A 27,674-nucleotide genomic window follows, 5' to 3' on the forward strand; every position below is an offset into this window, starting at 1 on the left:
TGTGTTTGTTCCGAGCTATGCAGCCTCCTTAGCTGCGAGCTTCATTGGAACGACAATATCTAATGCAGTTTTCAGATTTAGATTTAGTTCAGTTAATAACCTCCTCTAAATGGCCTCATTTTTCAAACCAACACCAAACTATCTCTAATTGTGTCGTCAAATGAGTCACCAAATTCGCAAAACTTTGCAAGTCACTTGAGTGTTGCGACGAGCTGCACAATATTTTCCCCTTCTAATTGATTCCTTCAATTAAATTGGAACTTCTCAGCAATAATTAACGGCTTTGGTGCATAATGGTCTTCTAAAATTTAACCAATTCTTGATACGTCTTACCCCAGGTTTCTCGGGTTGAACCAAGCTAATAAATGGAAAGTTTTGCTTCCGATTGTACTTAGGAATTGAAGGACCTTAATACCTTCCAAAATCTTATTGGCTAGAATATAATAATGGATTCTTTTGGAGGATAATTTCCAGAGTTCTCTGAGTCTTCATCAAATGAGCAAATCGTGCCAAAATATCCCGTCATTTCTAACGGCATCAGAGTGCTCTCCAACCTCGCTTAAATTAATGGTCTGGTTGAATACAGCTGAATTACTAATTTGTAACAGCTTTAACTCACAACGCAAGCTATGAGAGTCTTTTGTTCTCTGCCCGCTCGACCTCCATGTCTTACTGCACTGCATGTTGTGAGTTCTGCAGCCGGAACTCCTCAGAGTGTCAGTTTAAAATTGGACCTTCCTTCGAATTTTTGCTGCAAAAACTTCCTCTGATCCGTTCCTCATCGCCAGTTTTACTTTTGTAAATTGCGGTACCTTGGTCTAACAGTACAACAAAAAATAGATTGATGAGGCATGCAAGATCAATAGAGGTTTATTGGATAGATCTTTTCTGTACAAGCGTCGGTCCTAGACTAAGGGCAAAAGCCCGTGAAATAGCCGATGACGTCACATGTCACATGACTCTTTTCTTAAAGACATATTGTACACAACTACAATGACCCATATATACAACACATAGGGTCTTTGTTTAATATCACTTCTGAAAGACAGCACCTCTGACAATGCAGTGGTCTCTCAATATTGCATTGGATTATCAGCCCAGATTTGTGTCCTCAAGTTTTGGTTTGAAAGTTGAACCAAGTCTTCTGACTCAGAGGCAAGAGTGATATGCCCTTTTATTCCTTAGATTTGGATTTAGATCAATCCCTACTGGACCATTCATACTTTTGAGCAACCTGAAACCCATTCTTTTTTAAAATAAATTTAGAGTACCCAATTCTTTTTTTCCAATTTAGCGTGGCCAATTCACCTACACTGCACATCTTTTTGGTTGTGGGGGTGAGACCCATGGAGACACGGAGAGAATGTACAAACTTCACACAGACAGTGACCCGAGTCCTGGATCGAACCCAGGTCCTCGGCGCTGTGAGGTAGCAGTGCTAGCCACTGCGCCACCATGCTGCCGCTACCTGAAACCTATTCTATGAAGGATGTTTATCCTACATCTGGCTTTGTGAGTGAAACAAAAATATCTTTTATGTGACTCCTTTCAAGAATTTGGGACATTGCAAAGTGCTATTCGGATAATGAAGAGCGGCCAAATCCAACATCCATATACACAGACTCACTGCAATGTGATAATGGCCACATCATCTACTGTAGTTGTGCTGGTTATGGGATGTCCCTATTGAAGGGACATCCATGTTATTTTAATTTTTCTTTGGGGTCATTTGGATTAATTTGAGAAGGCAGGGTCTCCAGGCAACAAAACACAGCAGCTCCAAAGGTACGTGCAGCATTCTCACTGCTTTCCCTGAAGTGTTAGCCTATCTCAAGTGTTCGGGTTTATGAAGTGAGATTCGAACCTGCCACCTTTTGATGTCAAGGTTAACATGCTGCACAATTAGCAATACATTGGAGCAGTGCTGCCCGAATTCATTCTCTTTTCCCCGACCTGTATAAGATGAAAAAAGAAAGACTTGCATTTATATGGCCTTTTTCATCGCAAGACATTTTACAATCAATGAACTACTTTTTGAAGTATAGTCACTTCGCAACGTGGGAAACACAGAAGTCAACTTACATGCAGCAAGTTCCCACAAACAGCAATGTGATAATGACCAGATGGTCTGTGTTATGGGTCCGGGTTTACAAACCCCATAGTGTTTCATGGAGTTCAACCGACCCACAACTTTTAATAGATTGTGGTGTGGGAAGCAGACGGTCTACTCTCCAGGTGTGATACAGCAATTATGGACAAATGGTTTTGAAAACAAAAGAATGTTTGTTCTATGAACTCAATTTAACCTTTTAAAAACAAACATTGAATATCTTAATACCCATTACTTCAAAGATAACCCCAAAAGACTACAACACTAAATAATCCTTCAAACTGTTCCTTTAAACATCCAAAAGACTTCAAAACCTTCAAAAACAGACATGAGGTTGCATTCAATATATTTACAGTCTTTGGATTTGCAGACATCAACAGACCAGCTCTGTGTTTTCTTCCTGCAGCTCTCAGCAAAACACACAGACACTCACAGCTTTCTCCTCAAACTGAAACCAAAAGCAGAAGTGAGCTCAGCTCCCCCACCCACTGACATCACTTCAGTAATATGATCAGCTCCATTTCTTAAAGGTACATTGCTTAAACATCCATTTCTTAAAGGTACTCTCACATGACATCTGCTTTATTCAAGTTGATTGACGGATAAATACTGGGGATACCTCCAGTGCTCTTCCAAATAGTGCCTCGGGATCTCTTATATTCACTTGAGCAGGCAGATGGCATCTTGATTCATCATCGCATCTGAAAGGCAACAGTTCAGAACTCCCTGAGCACTGCATTACCTTGGATTGGACTGTCAGAACCTTCTGACTCAGGCGCAGTGGGGCTACTGACAGAACCATAATGAACATAACCGTAAATATGTGTAAATTTTATCCTTATGAAGCTCATATTTTCTTTTAAATTTTGTATGAATAAAGCAAGTAGTATTTGTCATAATATACACCAGTATATAATGGTGCAGACACACACACACACACACAGATGGACATGCAGTGGGACCAATCAGCATACACAACACCGCAGCCAATCACCAGTGAGAGCACACGCACTATAAAGACAGGGGACAGGAGAGTTCCTGCTCTTTCTAGTAGCAGCCAGCTCGGAGCACAGAGCTCACAGCCTGAAACACAGACATTCACCGTGTGCTGAGTGCATCACCTGGTTAGGACTAGGCAAGGGTCAACAGTTAAAGCTGGTATTGCATTTACCCACAGTTCAAGTATGTTAATATAGTTAACCTTATAATAAAATGGAATTGCACCATTTCCAGTGTTGGTGACCTGTTTGTGATCCAGAACACCCAACACATCAGTATTAAGCTTCCTCGCATTTCGATTATTTATCTAGTTATCATTCATTCGAGTCCGCGGCTGACTTTTGGCAGCCAGAGGATGCACTTGATGCTCTGTGAGTTAAATACATGTGGAATACATGGAAATAATTTATTTTCACCCTTCACCAGCGAAATAACAAAGCATTCCAAGAAAATTTACCAGCTTAGAAAAATAAAGAACTGGTCAATGAGATAGAAACAAACTGAAATCATTAAACCAGGGCTATGTCTCAATTGGACATACACTGAAATACATAAGAATCTTACAGCGCGATGATGTCACAAGGCATCAGTATAATTAATGCCAAAGTGAGATTACTTTCAAATATGAGTTATGAACTATAAAAATGCCCTTTTATGTCTTAATTGGGGGCAAAAGCTAACATTTGAGTTCAAGTATATTGAACATTAGGACTTAAAGAAGAAAATTCTCTGACAAACATGCACAGGGACCTGGGAATCACAGCAAGAATTATAACCAGCTAATTGTTGGTGATTTAGGATATCTTCAATCAATATGTTGAAGGTTTTGTGCTCACTTCCTGTGACAGTTACACTGAGTACCAGATTTTTGCGAATGCGATGGGTAGCATGGGCCGGGGAACAGCAGTACTGTCAGATACACCCCCCCCCCCCACCCCCCCCACCCCCGGCCCCCCGCCAGCAGCACCGCCTCAGTTTAAAGGGCCTTGTTACATTCAATTTTTCACTCGGGAACAGAATGGAAGCAAGCCTGCCAACCCTGCAAGGAGATAGTGGGAGGCTGTTGGGGTGAGTGAATGCAGATGCAGCCTGATTAAGGACCCGCTTCAGTTTCTGGGACTTGCTTGGCCACAGTTACTTTAGAAGTTGTTCAGCCCTCCGGCCCTCACCATTCATACCCACTCACCACCCCCCAACCTCTCACCTTGCCTCCTCCTCGCCAAGTCTATGTAAATCCAGCACCAAATTTCTGTGATGCCTTTCTCCATTCATTCATTCTTATCATCGAATCATAGAATTTACAGTGCAGAAGGAGGCCATTCGGCCCATCGGGTCTGCACCGGCCGTTGAAAAGAACCTCTACCCTATCCCCGTTATAATCCCTTGTTGACGAACATAAAATAAAGCAGCGGCAATCAGAATGAAGAGGAAAGGAAGAAGAGTTCTGAAAGTGGATAGAAAACTGTTAAATGATTACATTCTTATGAAAACAACCAATCATGAATGGCAGGTCGGGAGACAAGAAAATAATTTTTTAAAGGTTAAGCAATGGAAACATCTCTCCCAAAAACATTTTCACATACTTGTTCTTCACTTTATTGAAAGATCTAACATTCAAAACGAGTTTCCAATGATCAAAACAGAAATGTTAAAAATTATTTAGGAAGGATTTTCAGGGCAGCACTGTGGCGCAGTGGGTTAGCCCTGCTGCCTCACGGCGCCGAGGTCCCAGGTTCGATCCCGGCTCTGGGTTACTGTCCGTGTGGAGTTTGCACAATTTCTCCTTGTTTGCGTGGGTTTCGCCCCCACAACCCAAAGATGTGCAGGGTAGGTGGATTGGCCATGCTAAATTGCCCCTTAATTGGAAAAAATGAATTGGGTACACTAAATTTATTTTAAAAAAGAAAAAAAAGGAAGGATTTTCATCTGCTTCGCTACACCCAGAATATGGAGTTCTCCACTGTTAAGGATATATTAATTAGCACTAGTTAGCACTGCTGTCTCACAGCGCTAGGGACCTGGGTTCAATTCCAGCCTTGGGTCACTGTCTATGTGGAGTTTGCACTTTCTATCTGTGTCTGCATGAGTTTCCTCCGGGTGCTCCAGTTGCCTCCCACAGTCCAAAGATGTGCAGGTTAGGTGGATTGGTCATGATAAATTGCCCCTTAGTATCCAAAAGGTCAGGTGGGGCTATGGGGATAGGGTGAGGGGTGTGGGTCTAGGTCAGTGCAGACCTGATGGGCCGAAGGGCCTCGTTCAGCACTGTAGTGATTCTATGAATTGAATTCAAGTGGTGGACATTTGCCGTGGATTCACAGCTGCTCTTATATATATAGTTGTTGGGTTAGGAAGGGCAAGTTTATAATGCATGCACCTCATAAAAAATGCTTATAAAAGTGTATCAAGATTGGTTTTAGCTCCACCCATTATATCTGACTTTCAGGAATATAACACTCACCCTCCCCCAACCCCCGGAGCAACAAAGACGACAAAGGAGAGACCTGAAACTTGGTCTGTGCTTCCATTGCTGTAGTGATGGTCGCGACTCAGTTAGTAACACCTCTGAATCAGAAAGCATTTGATCCAAATCCCCCTCAGGAGTCTGGAGTGCAAAAATCTAGGCTGACCCTTCAGTGCAGGATGACAGGAGTGCTGCATTGTCAGAGGTGTAAGATTTCAAACGAGTGGCTAAACCATGTGCTCACCTGCTCCCTCAGTTGGATGTCAAAGAAGAAGAGCAAGGGAGCTCTCTAGTGGCCTGACTGATACATACTCCGAACCAACAACACGAACAACAAACTTACATTACTATGTGCAGGGTTGGTGGATTGGCCACGCTAAATTGCCCTCAGTTGTAAAAACTAGTAAAATAAAATCACATTGCTGTGTTGGGAGCTTGCTGTGCACAATTTGACTACACTCCAGCAGATAACCTCAGTATAAAAGCATTTAATTGGCTGTAAAATGGATGTCCTGCTGGGTGCAGTGAATGTACGTTTTTTCTGGTTCTGGGGTTTCTTAAGTGGTTATTAGTAAGCCAGCAACGATATCAGTGTAAGAATATTGGTATAACAAGGTAAGAGGAGGAGCTCCTGGCCTCCCTTCCCCTCCTCGTTTTTTGTGGTTTTGTACAAACAGTTGCAAATTGTAGGTGGAGGGCTTGTGTGGGTTCTGGAATATGTCATCCAAGTAAATCTTGGTCACTATTTAACCACCACATTGTGCCCCGTTCGAATCTGGGGACGTCGGTTAAATAGCGGGAAAGGCCAAAATCGAGATTTGTGCCAGGCGTGAATCAATTTACTATCTACCCCGCCTGCTCCCAATAGCGAGTTCCAGATCTCGCCCAGATATGGCGAGCATATCAGTACCCCTAATTTGCATGAATCTTAATCTCTTTAGCGAGATTGAAGTCGAATGCAATGGCCTCCTGGGAATTAACCGGCTCCTGAGTGAGAAATGGCCATCATTTAGTACCCCGTTTTTAAAATGTGAAGCTCTCACAATGGCTGCTGAGGGGAACTGAGGAGGTGAGTAGCCATTGCTGTTTTCCGGCATACAGCTGAAGAGTGCACCAGCACTCGGTGGGGGGCGAGGGGGAAGGGTGCGGGGAGGGGTGGGGAATCCCTTGGGGGTTGGGCTTGGTCGGGGGGCTGAAACATTCCAAGTTAGGGGTTGCCCCTGGACCGGGGGGGGGGGGCATAACAGGGGCAACTACAGCTGCTGCCTGTCTATCCTACCAATATTTGGTTCTTGGTTCTATGCTGAAGATCACTTTAACTCCCTTTGACAATGAGCAGCCTCTAACTTCACAGCTGAAGGTCATTGCTAATAAGGAATTGGCCTTGTTTGTTGTGAGAGCACTTCACAGCTTGCTCCTGCTGGTGGCTGCAGATGTCTGGAAGCTGCTGTTGCTGTTTCCTTTCTTTTGTGTAACCGGAAAGAAGGACAATATTTTTTAAGATGCCTGGGACCTGGAACACCAGGCTCTGGGGGACGTATGAATCCAGAAGGCAATCTAATTTGAAGCAAGAAGACGCTGCATGACATTAATTCAAATGGGCCACCTGGTGCCACGATTGAAGAAATGCTTTTGCAGATTGCTGATGCTTTTGTTGCTGGTGTGGTGAGTGCTGCATGTAACTGGCATGTCGCCGCAGGTTAAACACACGGGACATTGAGGATGTTTAAATGCACCTTGAGTGCCAGTGGAATATGTGGATGCCAGGATTTGGTTCCGGTGAGATTGGGCCGTGTGGGGAGCCCAGATGGAGAATGGCACTGATATGAAGAACAAATCACACCTTCATGGACAGATTATTTCTGTGACAAATTCTGGACATGATAACACTTTCTCAAGTCTATCCTCTTTTTCTGTTGAGAAACCTGTGAGAGGTGATAATGTGTAGGTTTTTTTGTGAACATGAGCTGATATAGCTTTGTATTGGTGTTAATATGGAATTATGACATTTCCTTGTTGTTTAATGGTTAGTGTGATATATGGAATGTTATGTTGTTAATTTTCAAATCTTGTTACTGTTGACCACTTAATAAACAAAATATTCTCAAGTGCGTACATGAGTCATGTCACAGACGATGATTATTGCTTTCCATTTCAATCAAAATCTGAAGCCTAAACAGTTTACCCAACCTCTCGAGTCAGCCTCCAACATTCAGACAATAAAGAGCTGGGCTTCAGCACTGGGCATATCCTCGGGACCAAAGTGTGAGTGTGGATCAGGGGAGGGCAGAGCATGGCCTCCCTAATGTTCCTGGCAGAGGTCTGGGTTCCAGGAGCTCCTGATGTGGCCAGGAGTGACTGTGCAGAGTGTGGTTTTCCAGTACAACAGGCTCAGTGGATGGAACTCTGAGAGAAGGCGGGACACATAAGAGTGGGGCTGCTTGAGGGATGTGAGGGTCCCAGCGTGCAAGTTCTAACTGATTGTTGGTCTCTCTACTTCTCCAATTACTCACAGACATAACAATATGACTGATTATATCGGCTCGTGGTGATGGTGAAAACCCTGGCAGCTAGACACCAGAGAAGGTGTAAGCTGGAGGTGGCACCCCATGTGCAGGACCCGGCCACCCATCGGGCTGAGGAGAAACCCAGAGGGGGACACCAGCGATGGCCCAAGCTGTACAGGCATCATTGGTCTTTCAAGGAGATGACGGACAGCATGTGCTGCAGGAGATTCTATCTCATAGAATAGACAGTTCGGTACCTGTGCCACATCCCATGGAGGAGGAGTGCACCCGCTCCCGGCCACCACAGCCCTGAACATTTATGTCATTGGTTCATTCCAGGGCTCGAGCAGGGGCTTGAGCGGAATTTCGCAAGCTGCAGCCCACAAGTGCATCCGTGAAGCCACAGATGCCCTGTATGCCCGAGCAGCAGACAATATCAACCCTGGACCAAGCGCACCAAGATGTCCGGGCTGCAGGATGTGGTAGTCACCACTGATGTATATATTGTATATATAGGATGTTGATATAGGTGCTTTACGGTAAGGCCCCTGTACTCCAGTTACGGGGGTAGATCCCTGCCTGCTGGTTCCGCCCAGTAGGCGGAGTATAAATATGTGTGCTCTCAGTACAGCAGCCATTTCGTCAGCTGCTGTAGGAGGCCACACATCTCAGTGTAATTGATCGTGCATCAATTTATTACACTGAGTTTTTCAGAAGATGGACCTCCGCATCAAGCCGGATCGCCTGCAGCTGCATCCGCAATCAGACAACGCCAAAAAGGACTTTGAACATTGGTTAGCCTGTTTTGAAGCGTACATCGGGTCTGCGGCAGACGAAATTCCAGAAGCACAGAAGCTCCAGATCCTTTACACGTGGCTGAGCTCCAACGTCTTTCCGCTTGTCCAGGACGCGCCAACCTACGCAGAGGCCATGGTGCTACTGAAGGAAAACTACGCTCAGCGGACTAATACACTCTACACCAGGCACCTCCTCTCCACGCGGCGTCAACTTCCCGGTGAATCGGTGGAAGATTTCTGGCGCACTCTGCTCTCCCTAGTTAGAGACTGTGACTGTCAGGCCGTATCGGCCACGGAACACTCGAATTTGCTAATGAGAGACGCATTTGTTACGGGCATAGGGTCTGACTACATCCGCCAGCGCCTCTTAGAGGGGATCACGCTCGACCTCGCGGCGACCAAGAAACTAGCGCTTTCACTTACGGTCGCATAACGCAACATTCAGGCCTATGCCCCCGACCGCGCGGCCCACCCCCCCTTTACATCGTGGACTCCGCAGACGGCCGACCCATCGTGGACACCATCAGCGACCGCCCTCAGCAAATCCCACGCCTGTGCTACGCGGCAGCCAACCAACCCCGGGGGGCCCAAATGCTACTTCTGTGGGCAGTCAAAACATGCCCGACAGCACTGCCCGGCGCGCAGCGCCCTCTGCAAGGCCTGTGGCAAGAAGGGACATTTTGCTGCAGTGTGCCAGGCCCGTTCAATCGCCGCTAATGTCCCAGCACCCCCCACGTGCGGCCAGTGGACGCCGCCATCTTGCCCGACTTGCAATACATGCGGCCCATGGGCGCCGCCATCTTGTTCCTCCCAGGACCAACGGGCACCGCCATCTTGCTTCCCACAACATGTTCGGCATGTGGGCACCGCCACCTTACCCGACTGAGGACCCATGCCCATCGGGCACCTCATCTGGCCGCTCATCACCAGCACCCGCCAACGACCAGCCAACGACCCGCCAACGCCTTGGTCACGATTGACCAGTCTCGACCACACCAACCCCGCGACTGCTTCAACTAAAGTGAAGGTCAACGGGCACAAGATCTCCTGCCTGCTGGACTCTGGGATCACTGAGAGCTTCATACACCCCGATGCGGTAAGGCGCTGCTCCCTCGTGGTACACTCCGCTAACCAGAGAATCTCCCTGGCCTCTGGGTCCCACTCCATGGCAATCCGGGGGTACTGCATCGCCACTCTCACTGTCCAGGGTGTGGAATTCAGCGGCTTCCACCTCTACGTCCTCCCCAACCTCTGCGCTGCCTTGCTACTCGGCCTGGACTTCCAGTGCAACTTCCAGAGCCTTACCCTGAAATTCGACGGGCCACTACCACCCCTTACTGTGTGCGGCCTCGCAATCCTTAAGGTTGGCCCACCTTCCCTTTTTGCAAACCTAACCCCGGATTGCAAACCCGTCGCCACCAGGAGCAGACGGTACAGCGCCCAGGACAGGATCTCCATCAGGTCTGAAGTCCAGCGACTGCTTCGGGAAGGCATCATCGAGGCCAGCAACAGTCCCTGGCGAGCCCAAGTGGCAGTGGTCAAAACAGGATAGTCGTTGACTACAGTCAGACCATCAATCGGTACATGCAGCTCGACGCGTACCCCCTCCCACGCATATCTGATATGGTAAGTCAAATTGCACAGTACCAGGTCTTCTCGACAGTAGACCCAAAATCTGCCTACCACCAGCTCCTCATCCGCAAGACGGACTGCCCATACACTACGTTCGAGGCAGATGGCCGCCTTTACCACTTTCTTATGGTTCCCTTCGGCGTCACCAATGGGGTCTCGGTCTTCCAACGGGAGGTGGACCGAATGGTTGACCGGTACGGGCTGCGAGCCACTTTCCCGTACCTGGACAATGTCACCATCTGCGGCCACGATCAGCAGGACCATGACGCCAACCTTGCCAAATTTCTCCACACCGCCACTCTCCCCAACCTCACGTATAACAAGGAGAAGTACGTGTTCAGCACAAACCGCTTAGCCACCCTCGGCTATGTGGTCCAGAACGGAGTTCTGGGACCCGACTCCGATCGCATGCGCCCCCTCATGGAACTCCCCCTCCCCCACTGCCCCAAGGCCCTCAAACATTGCCTGGTGTTCTTTTCATATTACGCCCAGTGTGTCCCTAATTATGCAGACAAGGGCCGCCCACACATTCAATCCACTGTTTTTCCTCTGATGGCCGAGGCTCACCAGGTCTTTAACCCTATCAAGGCCGACATCGCCAAGGCCGTGATGCACGCGGTCTACAAGACCCTGCGTGACAACCTCTGTCACCCAAGGGTCACACGTTTTTACCATTTCATTAAGGCCCACAACCTGCCCTACTCCATCGAGGAAGTCAGGGCGATCACCAGAGACTGCCAGGTCTGCGCGGAGTATAAACCGTACTTCTACCGGTCAGACCGTGCACACCTGGTGAAGGCCACCCGCCCCTTTGAACGCCAGGCCTGGACTTCAACGGGCCCCTCCCCTCCACCAACCGCAACACGTACTTTCTCAGTGTGGTCAATGCATATTCCTGATTCCCCTTTGCCGTCCCATGCCCCGACATGATGTCTGCCACCATCATCAAAGCCCTGAACACCATCTTTGCTCTTTTTGGCTTCTCCGCCTACGTCCACAGCGACCGGGGATCCTCATTCATGAGCGATGAGCTGGGCCAGTACCTGCTCAACAGGGGCATTGCCTCGAGCAGGACGACCAGCTACAATCCCAGGGGCAACGGGCAGGTGGAGAGGGAGAATGGGACGGTCTGGAGGGCCGTCCAGCTGGCTGTACGGTCCAGAAATCTCCCAGCCTCCCGCTGGCAGGAGGTCCTCCCCGACGCACTTCACTCCATTCGGTCGCTCCTGTGCACCGCGACGAATGAATCCCCCCATGAATGTCTCTTTGCCTTCTCTAGGATGTCCACCGCCGGGGTTTCGCTCCCGACATGGCTGGCAGCTCCAGGACTCGTTCTCCTCCGTAGGCACGTTCGACTCCACAAGGCGGACCCGTTGGTTGAGAGGGTACAGCTACTTCACGCCAACCTGCAGTACGCCTACGTAGCGTACCCCGACGGCCGCCAAGACACAGTCTCCCTCAGGGAACTGGCACCAGCTGGTTCCACACACACCCCCCCCTCCGACCCGGCACCACCCTCCCTCCCGCCGGCGCACCCCATTGCAGCCCCCGCTCTGGGACAATCCATCCTCCCCTTGCTCACACCGGGGATGAAGAGGATTTTGACACGCTCCCAGAGTCACCGAAGACCAAGCCGCCGCCGGAGTCGCCACCAGCACTGCGGCGCTCTCAACGACAGATCAAGGCACCGGACCGCCTGAATTTGTAATATTATCTGTACTCTTAAAACACAACTTTCTGTATATAGTTCTCCACCCCCCCCCCCCCCCCCCACCCCCCCGGACTCATTTTTTTTAACAGGGGGTGAATGTGGTAGTCACCACTGATGTATATATTGTGTATATATAGGATGTTGATATAGGTGCTTTACGATAAGGCCCCTGTACTACAGGTACGGAGGTAGATCCCTGCCTGCTGGCTCCGCCCAGTAGGCAGAGTATAAATATGTGTGCTCCCAGTACAGCAGCCATTTCGTCAGCTGCTGTAGGAGGCCACACATCTCAGTGTAATTGATCGTGCATCACAGGATTCTCCGCCATTGCCAAGATGCCTCAGTTCCAGGGGATAATTGATGGCACGCATGTCGCCTTACACGCACCAGGGCATCAGAGAGTGCCCTTCATTCATAGGAAGGGGTTCCATTCGCTGAATGTTCAACAAGGATCCTGCACATGTGTGCATGCTTCCCAGGGAATGTGCATGACAGCTACATCGTGGGATACTCGGAGATCCCTGGAGTCTTCGAGGACCACCCAAGGATGACGGGTTGGCTCTTGGGGGAGAAGGGACCCCCACTGAGGTCCTGACTGATGATGCCAGTGCAGAAGCCGGCGACTAAGTCGGAGACTCAATATAACGAGGCCCATTTACCACTCGTGCTGATATTGAGTGGTGCATCGGACTGCTCAAAATGTGGTTCTGATGTCTGCACTGCAATGCACCCCTGAGAGGCTCTCCTGCTTTGTGCTGATCTTCTGTGCCCTCCACAACCTGGGACAGCAGTGGGGCAACGTGCAGGAGGAGGAGGAAGGCCCTGCGGACTTGTCTTATGCGGACTTGTCTGGAACAAATTGACACTTCCCCACCGCATTAAAATTTTAAAACAATATGGTTCTGGTCCAGTATCTCAACCACTACTGAGAGCTAACCAGGCATCCATAACACGCTGCATGATCACGGAAGGTTTAGTGTCATAATGTTCAGCTACCAATGCGACCAGCTCGTCAAATGATTTGGAGTCCGGTGCGGCCGGGTGAGATTTTTGGTAACTCCAAAAGTCTGGGCCCTGCAGACGGTCAGGAGAATGACTTTCTGATGGTCTCCCATCAAAATACCATGAGCCTGCAAGAAGTACCTTGTGCATTCAGATGACTGGCTCCAGTCTTCCAGTCCTGCATCAAAAGCTACCAGCTTCCTGAACCGTGGCATCTTGATCTTTTATGTCCACACGTTCCGGAATAGTAATCGTCCCGGACATGTAGGCAGTTCCACAAGTGCGTCCAAAGTCTCCTTTTGTCCTTGTCGCCAGTTTAGTAACTCGAGGAAGCCAGCGGTAGTTGAACAAGGATTTATTGAACTCTTTACAATGCTCTGTCCACGGCAGTAACTCTCTCCTAATCCAGTTCCTGTTGGGACAACCAACAGCTCCGTGCCCTGCTTGGTGTGGCTTTTATGTGCAGGTCTTTAATGAGCTCCAGCTGGGTGATCGCTGCCCCCTACCTGGGAAGCTTGTACTCCACGAGTCCTGAGGGAAGATTGACAATCCGGGGAATCCGGGAGGAGGGACAATAATTTCAGTATATGTCTTCTTTGGAATTTTCTATTCAAAGGGCTGTGGATACTCAGTTGTTGAATAAATTTGAGGTAGTGATGGACAGATTTCTGGGACTGGATTTTCCATTATTGGGACTATGTCCCCCCCGCCGGCGTCAAAGCGGGAGGGTTTTACTCCTGAAAATCCTGGATCAAAGGGACACGAATTCCCAGCCCTGCAAGGGGCTAGCAGGGACCCGGAGTAGATCTCGCAGCTTTAGCTGCAGATACGGCCCCCGCACTTCCGAGTCAGAAGCCGCACATGCGCATGGCGCAGGCCTCCAGCGGCCGCGCCGTGCTCCATGGCAGACTTGGACCGCGGAGCTAGATCCACAAAAGAGACCGCTACAATCGGCCGCACGCTCGACCCTCAACCCCCGCACAGACATTCCCTGGCCGCCTCCGATCGGCCCACCCCCGACCAGCGCGGCCACGGACTGAATCCGCAACCTCCACGCGAGTATCCCGACCGGCTGGAGCACAGTAGTTCCACGGTATCGGGACTGCCACCGGGCGGGGGCAGAGAATGTTTGAGCGGGCCTCTGTCAATGGCCCCAGATAAGTCCTCGGCACAGAATTGGTGAACCGGCGCCGGTCCCAATTTCTTGCGGGATCGTGTATTCTCCGCCCCCGTGCTGGCTGTGATTTTGGCGCGAGGGTGTGGAGAATCCAGCTCCTGGGGCGGGATTCTCCGCAATCGACACGATGTCCGCCGACCGGCGGCACAAACGGCGCGAATCAGTCTGGCATTGCGCCGCCCCAAAGGCGCGGAAGTCTCCGCATCTGGAGGGGCCGAGCCCTCACCTTGAGGGGCTAGGCCAGTGCCGGACTGATTTCCGCCCCGCCAGCTGGCGGGAAAGGCCTTTTGGTGCCCCAAACTGACTTTGCCGGGCCCCGCATGCGCGGGAGCGTCAGCGGCCGCTCACGGCACCCCCGCGCATGTGCAGTGGAGGGGGTCTCTTCCGTCTCCACCATGGTGGAGACCATGGCGAAGGCGGAAGGAAAAGACTGCCCCCACGGCACAGGCCCGCCCGCGGATCGGTGGGCCCCGATCGCAGGCCAGGCCACCGTGGGTGCACCCCCCGGAGCCAGATCGCCCCGCACCCCCCCCCCCCAGGACCCCGGAGCCTGCCCGCGCCATCTTGTCCCGACGGTAACAGAGGTGGTTTGATTCTCGCCGGCGGGACAGGCATTCCAGCAGCGGGACTTCGGCCCATCGCGGGCCGGAGAATCGCCGGGGGGGGGGGGGGGGGGGCCCGCCAACCGGTGTGGCGCGATTCCCGCCCCCGCCGAATATCTGGTGCCGGAGAATTCGGCAACCGGCGGGGGCGGGATTCACGCCAGCCCCCGACGATTCTCCAACCCAGCGGGGGGTCGGAGAATCCCGCCCCATGTCTCTCAGAAAGATAATGGATATTGAGATTGGGCAGAAAAGTGATGTTGAAGTGGAAAATGAGTTGTGCTCTTATTTAATGGTGGAGCAGGTTTAAGGGGCCGAATTCCTGCTCCTATTTCTGATATTCTTCTGGATGGATTTTAGGACAGCAGTACATTTCTTTTTTTTTAAATATATTTTATTGAAAATTTTTGGCCGGCCATCACAGTACATTGTGTATCCTTTACACAGTAGTATAACAATATAAATAACAATGGCCAGTTTTATAAACAAGAAATAAATAATATATAAACAAAAACAAAACTAAATGGCAACTGCCTTGTCCCAGATAAATATTCTCCAAAAATATGTTTTTAACAGTCCAATATACAATTATCTATAACAACAACCTATACATATTATACTTATATATTAACATCCCTGAGAATCCCTCTGGTTCCTCCCCCCCCCCCCCCCCCCCCCCCCCCCCCCCCCCCCCCCCCGCCGGGCTGCTGCTGCTGTCTTCTTCTTTTCCATTCCCTCTATCTTTCTGTGAGGTATTCGACAAACGGTTGCCACCGCCTGGTGAACCCTTGAGCCGATCCCCTTCGGACGAACTTAATCCGTTCCATGCCATTTATCCAGGTCTCCACACCCGGGGGCTTGGGTTCCTTCCACATCAACAGTATCCTGCGCCGGGCTACTAGGGACGCAAAGGCCAAAACATCAGCCTCTCTCGCCTCCTGCACTCCCGGCTCTTCTGCAACCCCAAATATAGCCAACCCCCAGCTTGGTTCGACCTGGACCCCCACTACCTTCAAAAGCACCTTTGTCACCCCCGCCCAAAACCCCTGTAGTGCCGGACATGACCAGAACATGTGGGTGTGATTCGCTGGGCTTTTCGAGCATCTCACACACCTATCCTCTACTCCAAAAAATTTGCTGAGCCGTGTTCCAGTCATATGCGCCCTGTGTAACACCTTAAATTGTATCAGGCTTAGCCTGGCACACGAGGACGATGAGTTTACCCTACTTAGGGCATCAGCCCACAGCCCCTCCTCAATCTCCTCCCCCAGCTCTTCTTCCCATTTCCCTTTCAGCTCATCTACCATAATCTCCCCCTCGTCCCTCATTTCCCTATATATGTCTGACACCTTACCGTCCCCCACCCATGTCTTTGAGATCACTCTGTCCTGCACCTCCTGCGTCGGGAGCTGCGGGAATTCCCTCACCTGTTGCCTCGTAAAAGCCCTCAGTTGCATATACCGGAATGCATTCCCTTGGGGCAACCCATATTTTTCGGTAAGCGCTCCCAGACTTGCAAACGTCCCATCTATAAACAGATCTCTCAATTGTGTTACTCCTGCTCTTTGCCATGTTCTAAATCCCCCGTCCATTCTCCCCGGAGCAAACCTATGGTTATTTCTTATCGGGGACCACACCGAGGCTCCCGTCTTTCCCCTATGCCGTCTCCATTGCCCCCAAATTTTCAGAGTAGCCACCACCACCGGGCTTGTGGAGCAGTACATTTCTTAACAGCCATGGCTGTTAAATATTTTCCATGATTCCAGCTTTGAAGCCTATTGATCTGTTTGAGCCATTAAAAATACCGCAGAGATTCGGTAGTTGGCAGTAAGTCATACTAAAGGACAGTCGCACTAGAGATAGCTCCAGGAGAATTAATTTATCAGATGTTCTGATTGTGGAAGTGTAGGGGCTGTGTTGATCTGCAGGCTTTCTGCACCGCATCAAGCACAGATTGCAATGGTATGTTGTCAGCTGCTCAATTCTCACTTCCCAGGAAGCCGAATTGATGAGACGTGGAGAATGAAGACCTCCACAGAAGATCACAGGTACCACCTGTTGTGTTCTGTGTTATGGCCATGGTAATGATGTACACAGAACATCTAGTTTGTTACTTAGAAAGAGGATTTATTAACAAACGCGTGGAAAGATAACTAACAAACTATAATACAGACGGTAACTAATAAATTAATTCTCCTGGAGCTACCTTTTTGTGAGGGCCATGAAGAATCCAGCACGAGTTTCAAGGATACAAGAAATAACATTTATTTACAATAACATATATATACATAACAGCAGCAACCTCGCTTGCTGCTTACTCCTTCCTGCTAGTTCCAAACTGGCCAGCTTTATTTATACAGGGAGTCTGCTAATGATTTCTCCGCCCCCCTCATAGGGGAAGCTCATACTCCCACAGGATTGTGGGATTGTCATTAGTCCCCAGCCAATGGTAATCAGGCAGGTTATAACATACCTCTAGTGTGACTGTCCTTTAGTACGACTTACTACCAACTACCGAATCTCTCCAGTCACATGGTAGATCTCCATCACTACCTACTGGCCGGAGGTCGTCCCGATAACTATGTACATTGATGGATAACTATATACATAGATGTGTACATGCATTTCATCACACCATCGACCACAACAGCCATAGCTACAGCCCAAAGAAAATGCAGAAGCTAGAATGCTGCTGGCTGGATGACACATCATCACCATTTTCTAAGCACAATATTTCCACATATCATACGATGTTGAACAATGATATCACCTCTTCTATTTACGCAAAGGTCACTGGGGCAGATTCAGCTGAGCCAGAGAAGATGAGAGTTTATTGTTGTTCTATATCCCTCTCCCTTTGGAGTTTAAAAAACTCAAAACTAAGTTAGTCCTGAAGTTCCTGCACAGAACTTGAATTATTTGGAAGTTTTGCCTTCGATGTCAACTTTCAGGATTTTAATCTGCCAATCTGTGCATTAACCTGTGAGTCAGTTCATTAAAATATCACAAGAAAATTCAAGCTTTTTTGGAGTGGTCAGAAGGTGCTAGTAATTCTAACCAACGGTTACAAGGTGGGTCTGGAAGCTTTCAAAATCAAAATGAGTGCTGCTTCCTCCCACTGTTGACTACAGGGTGCAGAATAACATTTATGTAGCACTTTTAACATAACAAAACATCCCAAAGTGTCTAATAGTTTTCAGATGATCTATTAGCTTTTGGGAGTCAGTTTGTAGCTGTCCTTATTGTGGAGATGTGCATCACTGTAAATACATGTAAGCTAGACAGACACTAGAGGGAGCACCAGAAACATCACACACACACACTCAACCAATAGATAAGTTAGATAGGAGGCGACCAATGGACATTCACAATACACAAGGAGGTGACACGACCACAGGGGGGCATTACACCAACCCATATATAAAGGACACCACACACATGATCAGTCCCTTTTGGCCAGTGGAGACAGTCAGTGAGGAAAGGCACAGGGTTGATTCAATATTACACCCACCACGTGGAAGACAGCAGATGGTTAGTCAGTTAGGTAGCTATAATAGGATTAGCAGTAGTGTCGAACTCAAGTTATAAAAGTGTACATAGTGTAAATAAATGAGTTGAAGTTATTTACACGTCTCGACCTTCCTTGACAAATGCAACACAAGGAAGCCGCTTATGTTACAAAGGAAACATAACAAAACATGGTGCCACGAGTGAACTGCTTAAATCCAGATAGCCATACCTCAGAGTACAGTGACAACCAGCAATACCCAGGCAAGATGTACAAGCTCCCGGTTCTGCAGCCGCTCCAGTGCCACGGCGATCTCCGCGAAAACTGGCAGCTATTCCGGCAAACATTTGAACTCTTCTCGGTGGCAGCCGAACTTAAAGACCTGGCCGATGATGAAAAAATAGAGTTTCTCCTCACCATCGCCAGTGCAAGAGCAGAAGAAATCTTTTAAAAATTCAAGTTCTCCAAGGGACAAAACTGGTATGACTTCCAGGCAGTCCTGGACAAATTCGGCAAATACTGTGAGGAAAACACATTCCAATCGGCAAGGAAAGGTAAGAGAAGCGCCAGTACTCACCTCGAGGCCGAAATCCCGGACCAGAGAGCGATTTGGGTTGAGGTCGGCGGCCATCTTGCTAAAGGGACTACACTAGCGCAGTTGCGCGAGAAGTGCGCAGAACCGGAAGGTTCGTTTGCGCATGCGCGAGACGCCGTGCATGCGCAATCAAGAAAACGGCCATCGGAAAAGGAACAGCGATCTGCGCATGCGCAATCGCTTCCTACGTGCTACGTCATGCGCGTCATGATGTCAGAGGCCCCAGACCGCACCAATTTAATGGGGAAACGTCCCAAATCCAATTTAAAGGGGAAACGTCCCAAATCAAAGAAAAAATCTTTTAAAGCTGTAAAACAACCTTCCTTCACCTGGAATGACTGCACAATGCCTCAAATTGAACCAGGAAATGAATTTAACCTCCGAAGAACCCTGCAACAAGCAGTTACATATGCACAAACCGATGATTCCGACCTCGAATACTTCAAAACCGACCTTTACATTCTCTCTGGACCTCGCAAGCCCAATGACAGCTCCATGGTCCTAGACGGCTACGACCCGGACGAACCTTTCGGGTTGCACATTGGCGACCCCCGCATTGAATCCGACGCAGATGTGGATTCACTTTTCGGATTTGAGGATCTTCAACCCAGCAGATATGACGTCCCAACTCATCAGTGCAGGATGATGCTACAGCCTGAAATTAAGAGACAGAAAGCGGTACAAGCCCACAGAGAGCGGCCTGCTGCCACACAGAGCGTGGTCCACGCCCCGCTCAGGGTTCCCGACTCTACGAAAGAAGACATGCAAGACTCCACACCGCAGTCCTTGCATGAACAAGACGTGACTCCAGTGTCACAAGACTCCACAGCAAGCTCGTGGACAGACTCCACAATTGCAGAAACGCATGACTCCGATGCGCAGTCCTTGCAGGAACAAGACCATGAGTGTCTAGCAACCTCCTCTGGCCAACTAGCGGCAGACGATGCAAGTCTGCCATGCTCACGTAAACAGCAAGAAGGCTATAATTGTCTACCACGCTCCACTGCACAGCAGGACGACCATGACGGTCTATCATGCTACAATGAAGGGCACAGCGCTGATGACTGTTCAAGCCCAAATGAAGACAAGCCAAAGGAATCGCCTCTTCCAAGCCCGAAGAAAAAACAATTATGCACTGACCTTCAGGATCATTCTAGCCGAAGAGATACTAATAATGCTGCACAGTCACAGAAGGATGCTGAGGATTTGCTAAAGAAATTGCTTGTATGTCTAACTTGCAAGGAGCAGACTGAAAATTGCCATTGCTTTAGTACGGATCGAAAAAATGGACAAGACATTGATCCTCATTTAATGGAAATAACACAACCTGAATCATATCTACAGCAGGGACAACTGTCTCCCTTCAACACAAAACCACAAAGTCCCAAATACAGAGACCAGCAGTTAGTCAGTAATGACTCTTCAACCCCTGATGGGAATATTAATCGCATTGAACCTCTGCACACTCCACTGATAAATGAGCAGAACATTGGAGCAAGAATCCTGAGGACACCGACATCGAGTAGCCAGATAAAGCACTTAAAACCCCCAGCAGTTTCAAGTGAACCAATTGTGCCTTCCAGTGATGATGAAGATGCAGATAAGGTTGACCCGATTATCCATTGTACCACATTAACTCCAGAGATTAAGCATTTATGTCTGGGGAGTAGAATGTGGGCAATTGAGAACAGTAAAAGAGAGACTGTGACTGTGCCAGTCCCAGCAAAATCAGAGCCGGAGACTATAAAGGCATGTACATTAGAAAAGGATGCATATGAAGTAACTGAGAAGAAAATTGAAACGGACTGTTCTTTGGAAACTAGTACAATGACGAAAGAAACATTGGATCTAACATTTGCTGCCCTACATATGGGAGAAATTGAGGGAAATGAACAAGGTTCTGTAATGTCTGGGGGAAGATTTAAAATTCCAAAGAAGAAAAGCCCAAATGAAGGACAACGGCAAGACAATGACAGTCCACCCACATTGTTTGCACCACCAGATGAAAACTCTGACAATTTACCCAACCCTAGTGAACAGCAAGCAGCTACTGAGGATCTACCCACGGTATGTGAAACGAGTGATGACAGAATCCCACTTCCCATGCAAAAGGTGCAAAGTGACAGACCTCAGCTAGTGTGTACAGAGACACTCGACGATCACGGTGAAACCACTGGTGACTCCGGTGACACCACACTACTTCCACCCTCAATTGCTCGAACTTCTCCACTAGTCAATGCATTCCTGCATGTTCCGACTCCAGACGTGCAGCTTCAAGAAATCTCAGCTGACTCCAGTGAATCTGCTAAGACTCCGGACGGGGAGCATCAACAAAAAACAGACCAGACTCCAGATGGGGAGCAACCAAACGCCGACTCTGATTCACGTAAGCCAGACTTTACTCCAGACAGGCAGTGTCGCAACCTCAATGATGGCACGCTCAGGGTGACAGCAGATGCCACAACGACAGGAGATGGATCACGTGACAATCACACTGGGTCAGCAATAACAAGCAGCAGCTACAGTCCAAGAGGAATACACCAATTTTCACCCCAGCTATGTCCACACATTTGTTCCATACCAACAGTGCGGCCAATGACAGCTCATGCTGGACAAACCCAGTATTCAAGCCTGCAGCAGCCAGCAGTCTATGCAGCGTATTCTCAAACAGGCCAGCACTGCGGATTGCCCACTAATGGAATCAAGACCGAAGGAGGACTACCGCCAGCGCAATCTGCACTACAGACTGGATGCCTTAGTTACTGCCCAGGATTTGCTGCACCACAGCCTGGCCAGACAGCATATTCCTATCAGATGCAAGGTTCTAGTTTCACACCATCACCAGACATTGATGCGAGCAGCAATTCTGTCTCCAAATCGACATGCTTCAACGCTTCTCAGCAGACTCACCCTTCCAGCACAGCATGTGGCCAGAACCAGTATGCACAGTCTCATCCGACTTCAACATCTGGCACATCCATGACCTCGAATGATACTGTTGATGGTACCTCTTCAATGTCAACGACCTATCAGCTACAAGATGCCATCCAACAGCACCACCACAAACACAAAATGAAAAAAAGAAAAAGACTCCAAATCGGACAGCGCAGTGATTCAACCACTTCTTGGTTCCTGTTGATGGCGTTCATAACCAAGAGAGACATTTGACCATGATGATTGATGGTTTATGGACTCACATGAATGATTTGGACTTATTGTTTAATCACCGTTCCCTTACCTTCTCTAGCTGTTCTTTGTTCAGTTTTTCTTAAAGTGTACAGAAAATATATACATATAAAAAAGGGAGGATGTGGTGATGTGCATCACTGTAAATGCATGTAAGCTAGACAGACACTAGAGGGAGCACCAGAAACAACACACACACACACTCAACCAATAGATAAGTTAGATAGGAGGTGACCAATGGACATTCACGATACACAAGGAGGTGACACGACCACAGGGGGGCATTACACCAACCCATACATAAAGGACACCACACACATGATCAGTCCCTTTTGGCCAGAGGAGACAGTCAGTGAGGAAAGGCACAGGGTTGATTCAATATTACACCCACCACATGGAAGACAGCAGATGGTTAGTCAGTTCGGTAGCTATAATAGGATTAGCAGTAGTGTCGAACTCAAGTTATAAAAGTGTACATAGTGTAAATAAATGAGTTGACGTTATTTACACGTCTCGACCTTCCTTGACAAATGCAACACAAGGAAGCCGCTTATATTACAAAGGAAACATAACAAAACACGTATTTGCTCCACAAAGTGGTTTTATACAATTAGCTACTGGAAGACAGATTTTAAATTCTTTTTCAATTTTGTTCACAGAACCTTCTGGGGCTTTGATTGGGTGTAATCTTATTTGAAGATGCAATTTCTTCACAACTAGCTGCTTGCTGCTTCTTTGAGATAAGAAGGATATTGCCTGATGTGAATGCATTAACTGTTTTTTGAGTTGAACCTTCCTGCCCCTGATCTGGGAGAATTACTGGAGTTTGTGAGTAAGTTGCTGAGGAGAAATTCTATAGTGTCCACGGAGTTGGCAAGAATCATGAGGAAATGTGATGAGTGACATTAAGGATATAGAATAGTTTTTAAATCTGAGATGAGAGACAGTCAGTTGCATCAAATTTCTCCAAATACAGGCAGTTTCTGCACACTAGATTTAACTGTGCTGGATTAAGGAGATTGTATTTTCTATTGCTGGAACTAGCAGTTAAAACCCAAGGTCACTAAATGTTTCTGTAAAGAAAATTCATAAATAAAGAAGCCTATAGTAGGCATGACAAGGTGTGAACTCGATGAGCCGAGTGGCCAAATTCTGCTCCGAAGTCATATGGTCTTCTGGTTTAACTAATCAAGGAGAACGTACAACAGGAGGTCAGAGATGCGAATTGACCAATGCAACAACAGATTATGTGTTGCAGAATAAATATTGTATGCTGCTTTTAAAAATTGGCTATATACTTGTTATTGATTAGGGAAATGCAGCATTTTATTTTGGTCCAACTCCAAGAAGGCAGAATTTGGGTTTTGACTCTCCCCAGGCATTTTTATAATGACTGGCTGGATAAGGCCTGAGAAAGTTTCTGACATCGTATCCACAATTATTACAGCATGTAAGGAAATCCACCTTTACAACAGGGTCGGAAAGTAACAGGGCTGGATCAAACGCTCAGGGCGGGCTCCCTGTGCCCCAATGTAACCTCCGTTGGGCAGCTCGCCCAACTTAAATTCTTTGGACAACAGCTTTTGAATTGGTATGATGTTGAACTTCAATCGATCTTCAGGAGGAGTCCTGCCTAACGGAGCTGCAGCTCTATGCCACACCAGGATTAGTTAGCCACTGAAGATATTGCAGGAGGTCCAGGAGAAAGATGAACCAACCCCAAGCCCAGGCAAGTCGGGACCTCGGGGAGGGAGATTGGCTTTCAAACCGTGGTTGAAACCTGCCAAGCTTCATGTTGCACTCAGACCTTCCCCCTTTGTCTGCTAAATTGCAGTGGCAATGAGAATGAGCCCTGAATTGGGCATTAATTCTCCAATAAGGGTTTCAATTGGATCATAGGTGGGCAGGCTGCCAATGGGAATGCTGCTGATGGCACCGCACCACAATTTACCTGCCCGCCTGCCTTTTCTCCCGTTCCCTGCCGGCCTGTGAAATTCAGTCCATGGATTACTACTGGGCACTGATGGTACATGGTAGGGGGTGTGAGAAACAATACTAGCAAATTCATCACCCATAGTGGTGGCACAATGGTTAGCACTGCTGCCTCACCAAACCAGGAACCTGGGTTTGATTCTGGCCTTGGGTGACTGACTGTGTGGCGTTTGCACATGTTCCCCCTTGTGGCATTTTCATAATTGTAAGAACTGCAAGGGTTAATTAAATGTCTAAATCAACCACTTGAGGGAGCTTGATGTACAAGTATATAAGACATTGATGCTAAGCCTTGTGGGGGGAGGTTGAGGAGAAAGCTAGAGAACGGCCTGGAGGAAAGATAGTGTGAGTGAGAGCAGATCATAGTTAAATGTAATAGTGTAGAGATTAGTAGTAGATGAGTGTAGATTGCATGTTTATTATCAACTGTGAATTATATAGAAGTAAGTGTTGAATTCAATTAAGCAGTGTAAATAAATTTATAGCTTTGTTTAATTTAAAGCTATTTGTGGTCTTTGTGAACACTACGCCAACCATCCTAAAATTAGCAACACAAAGAACACAACATGGTACAGGAGTATTTTTCCACAAATAATAAGTTAGATTAGACAGGATAGCTTTAAGAAGATTGAAAAAAACAATCACGCTGCAACAATGATCAGAAAATCTACACAGAAGACAAATTGTAAGATGGAGAGTCCAAAGAAACCTGACAACTTCATAATAAACAGTAAACTGTGTCAAAACTGGGCTTTCTTAAAACAGCAATTTGAAGTTTTCCTATCTGCCTCCACGCTAGAAAATGCTTCTGATCAAAGAAAAATAGTGCTTCTTCTTAATTTGGCTGGAACGCAAGCATTAGAGCTTTATACCTCCTTTGAATTTGCCGAAGATGAGGATAAAACAAAGTATAACATCTTGCTCCAGAAATGTGATGCACACTGCAAAAAGCAGGTGAATGAGACCTATGAGCGCTACATGTTCAGAAAAAGGCTGTAGCTGAAAGGGGATTCAGTAGACACTTTCATAACAACTTTAAAGTTCAGAGTGCAGTTGTGTAACTTTGCTGAATAAATGCTTTGCGATCAAGTTGTATTTGAGATTATTGGCAGACGTTTGCGAGAAAAAATGCTAAAACAACCGGTTTTGCCATTAATATGTGCAAAGCCAGTGAACAAGCAACTTCTGAATATGCGGAGTTCAGGGTAAATGAAAAAGGCGCAAAGTTGGGAAACTTGGCTGTTTGGTCATGGTTGATGCAGTTACAAGGGTGCTCTTTCGGAGGGTCAGTGCAGAGTCAATTGGCCAAATGGCCTCCTTCTACACCAGGGATTGGATGGGATTCAATATTCACAAGCCTGGTTAACTTTTCCATTGAAGTCAATGACCGGTATAATTGAGGAAGGACCATGATGAGCAGCCGAAGCACACTCCGTTCATTCATATTAATTTACATCCACAAATACTTGTTCCCGTGATATTCTTATAGCTGACTCTTTAAAGCAAGTTAATTATTTTAAGAGAATAACACTATTGCTGATGGCAGATATCAGAATTTCCATCAACATATCTGATGTGTTGGGTATGCCGGGTCTGCGAGGACTGCGTTTACTGCAGCAGTGAGAGAGACAGGCTTCCAACACTTGAAGAAATGCAACTCGATTTTATTGAACTCTTAACTATCATACATACTTTAACTGTGGGTTGACACTATGCTGACTTGACTGGAGACCTGAGGCTAACCTGACCAGACTATCTTACTACCACATGGTGCATGTTCTAGTTGCTGCTCATGGGCTCTGACTGTCTCAGAGGCTGGATCCCAAGAGAGTGGGAAAACTAGTGCCCTCTGGCTTTATAGTGGTCGTGTCCTGTCTGGTGATTGGCTGCTATGTTTTATGTGTTCACTGGTCATCCTGCGTGTCAATCACTGCCTGTCTGTGCACCATAATATACCTGTGTGTATATTATGACAATATCCAGTACTCACAGCGTTTATATCACTGACAGACATTTCTAACTTCGTTTTTAAGACTTTGAAACAGAAAATGTAAGGACCTTAATTTTCAGACACGCTTTAATTTATGAACTTTAAAAATTCTATTCATTTGTTTTTATCCCAACAAGGCTGAATTTAAATAAAACTGACTTTTGATTTGAAATAGTGAGATTAGCATTCCTTCACTCCTCTGGAGTGCCGTGGGATTCAGGGATCGGCATAATAATGCTGTAATTTGTGTCAGGAATATCAGATTTCCATCCACTTGGAATTATTGTGGAAGTTTTAGTCTTTCTCACCTAGACAGAATGCAGAGAGAAACCTTTGCTTCAGAGAGCATCACATTCTGAGAGAACCTATCTGATTATCCTTTCATACAAATGAATAAGAAGAATAGGTTTCAGATATCCTCTCCTCTGACGCTCAGCTCTCGGGAGGCACAGTTGAAAATCTATGTCAATGTGCCCTGGGTTAAATTCCTGATAAATGAAACTGAAACCCTTTCAAATTCGAGTGGAAGCCTGACAATGACCTAAATTTAAAATACCTGTAATCCTGAAAGAAGAAATTAGTTTTGTCTGAAAAGGCATAATTCTGAAAAATGAAACATCCTATTATACATTTGTGTTTCTGGATGAACATGCTCCAAATCCTTTGTTCCATTTCTGGGAGCTCGTGTGAACCTGCGGACCTAGCAGAAAATAAACAAAAGCGGTTATTAAATATGACTGAACATTTGAAGAATCAAGACCGACCCGTGCTCTATAAATCTGTTGCTGCTGAAACTAATCCCCTACAAGGTATCTTCTATTTTAAAGGTTGGATACCTAAGTTTAAGTTAGATACGTACCTTCTCCTTTGAAAGAGGTGTCCCATGTTTTGGGTCGTTCTTTGTCAGAGGCCACACTGTGATGTAAAGTGAGAAAGTTCGAATAGGTTAAATAAAGACTTGCATTAATATAACTCACCAGCACAAACAAGCACTCACAATGTGATAATGATGAGATGATCTGTTTTAGAGAGACTGGTTGAGGGAAAAATATTGACCAGGACATTGGGGGAGAATTCCATTGCTCTTCTACAATTGAGTTGTGGAATGTTGACCTGAGAGAATGATGGGCCCTGGTTTATCATCTCATTTGAAAGGCAGCCTACCCAGCAGTGTAATACACCCTCAGTGCTGCAGAGGAGTGTCAACCTAAATCTGATGCTCTGGTCTCTGGAGTAAGTTGTTTTTCACCATCAATCTCCTATTAATTGAAGCAGCAGCAAATATTGCCACTGCCATTGATAATGACAGAATATTGGACACATCCGCTGCTTCATTTATGATGGTTTAATTTCTTGCTTTCGTGTGTTGTCAAGCTGTGTTAAAGCAGGCTGTTTTTGAACTGTC

At 47.3% G+C, this 27,674-nt stretch overlaps 1 protein-coding gene across 5 annotated transcripts in view; it reads left to right on the forward strand.

The window, feature by feature from the left end:
- LOC140430961 (tetraspanin-18B-like) overlaps positions 1 to 27,674 on the forward strand; it is a 322,769-nt gene that overhangs the window by 208,256 nt on the left and 86,839 nt on the right. The gene's annotated exons all lie outside the window — the stretch shown is intronic.

Source organism: Scyliorhinus torazame, chromosome 10 (genome assembly GCF_047496885.1).
Source record: "Scyliorhinus torazame isolate Kashiwa2021f chromosome 10, sScyTor2.1, whole genome shotgun sequence".
NCBI lineage: Eukaryota > Metazoa > Chordata > Chondrichthyes > Carcharhiniformes > Scyliorhinidae > Scyliorhinus > Scyliorhinus torazame.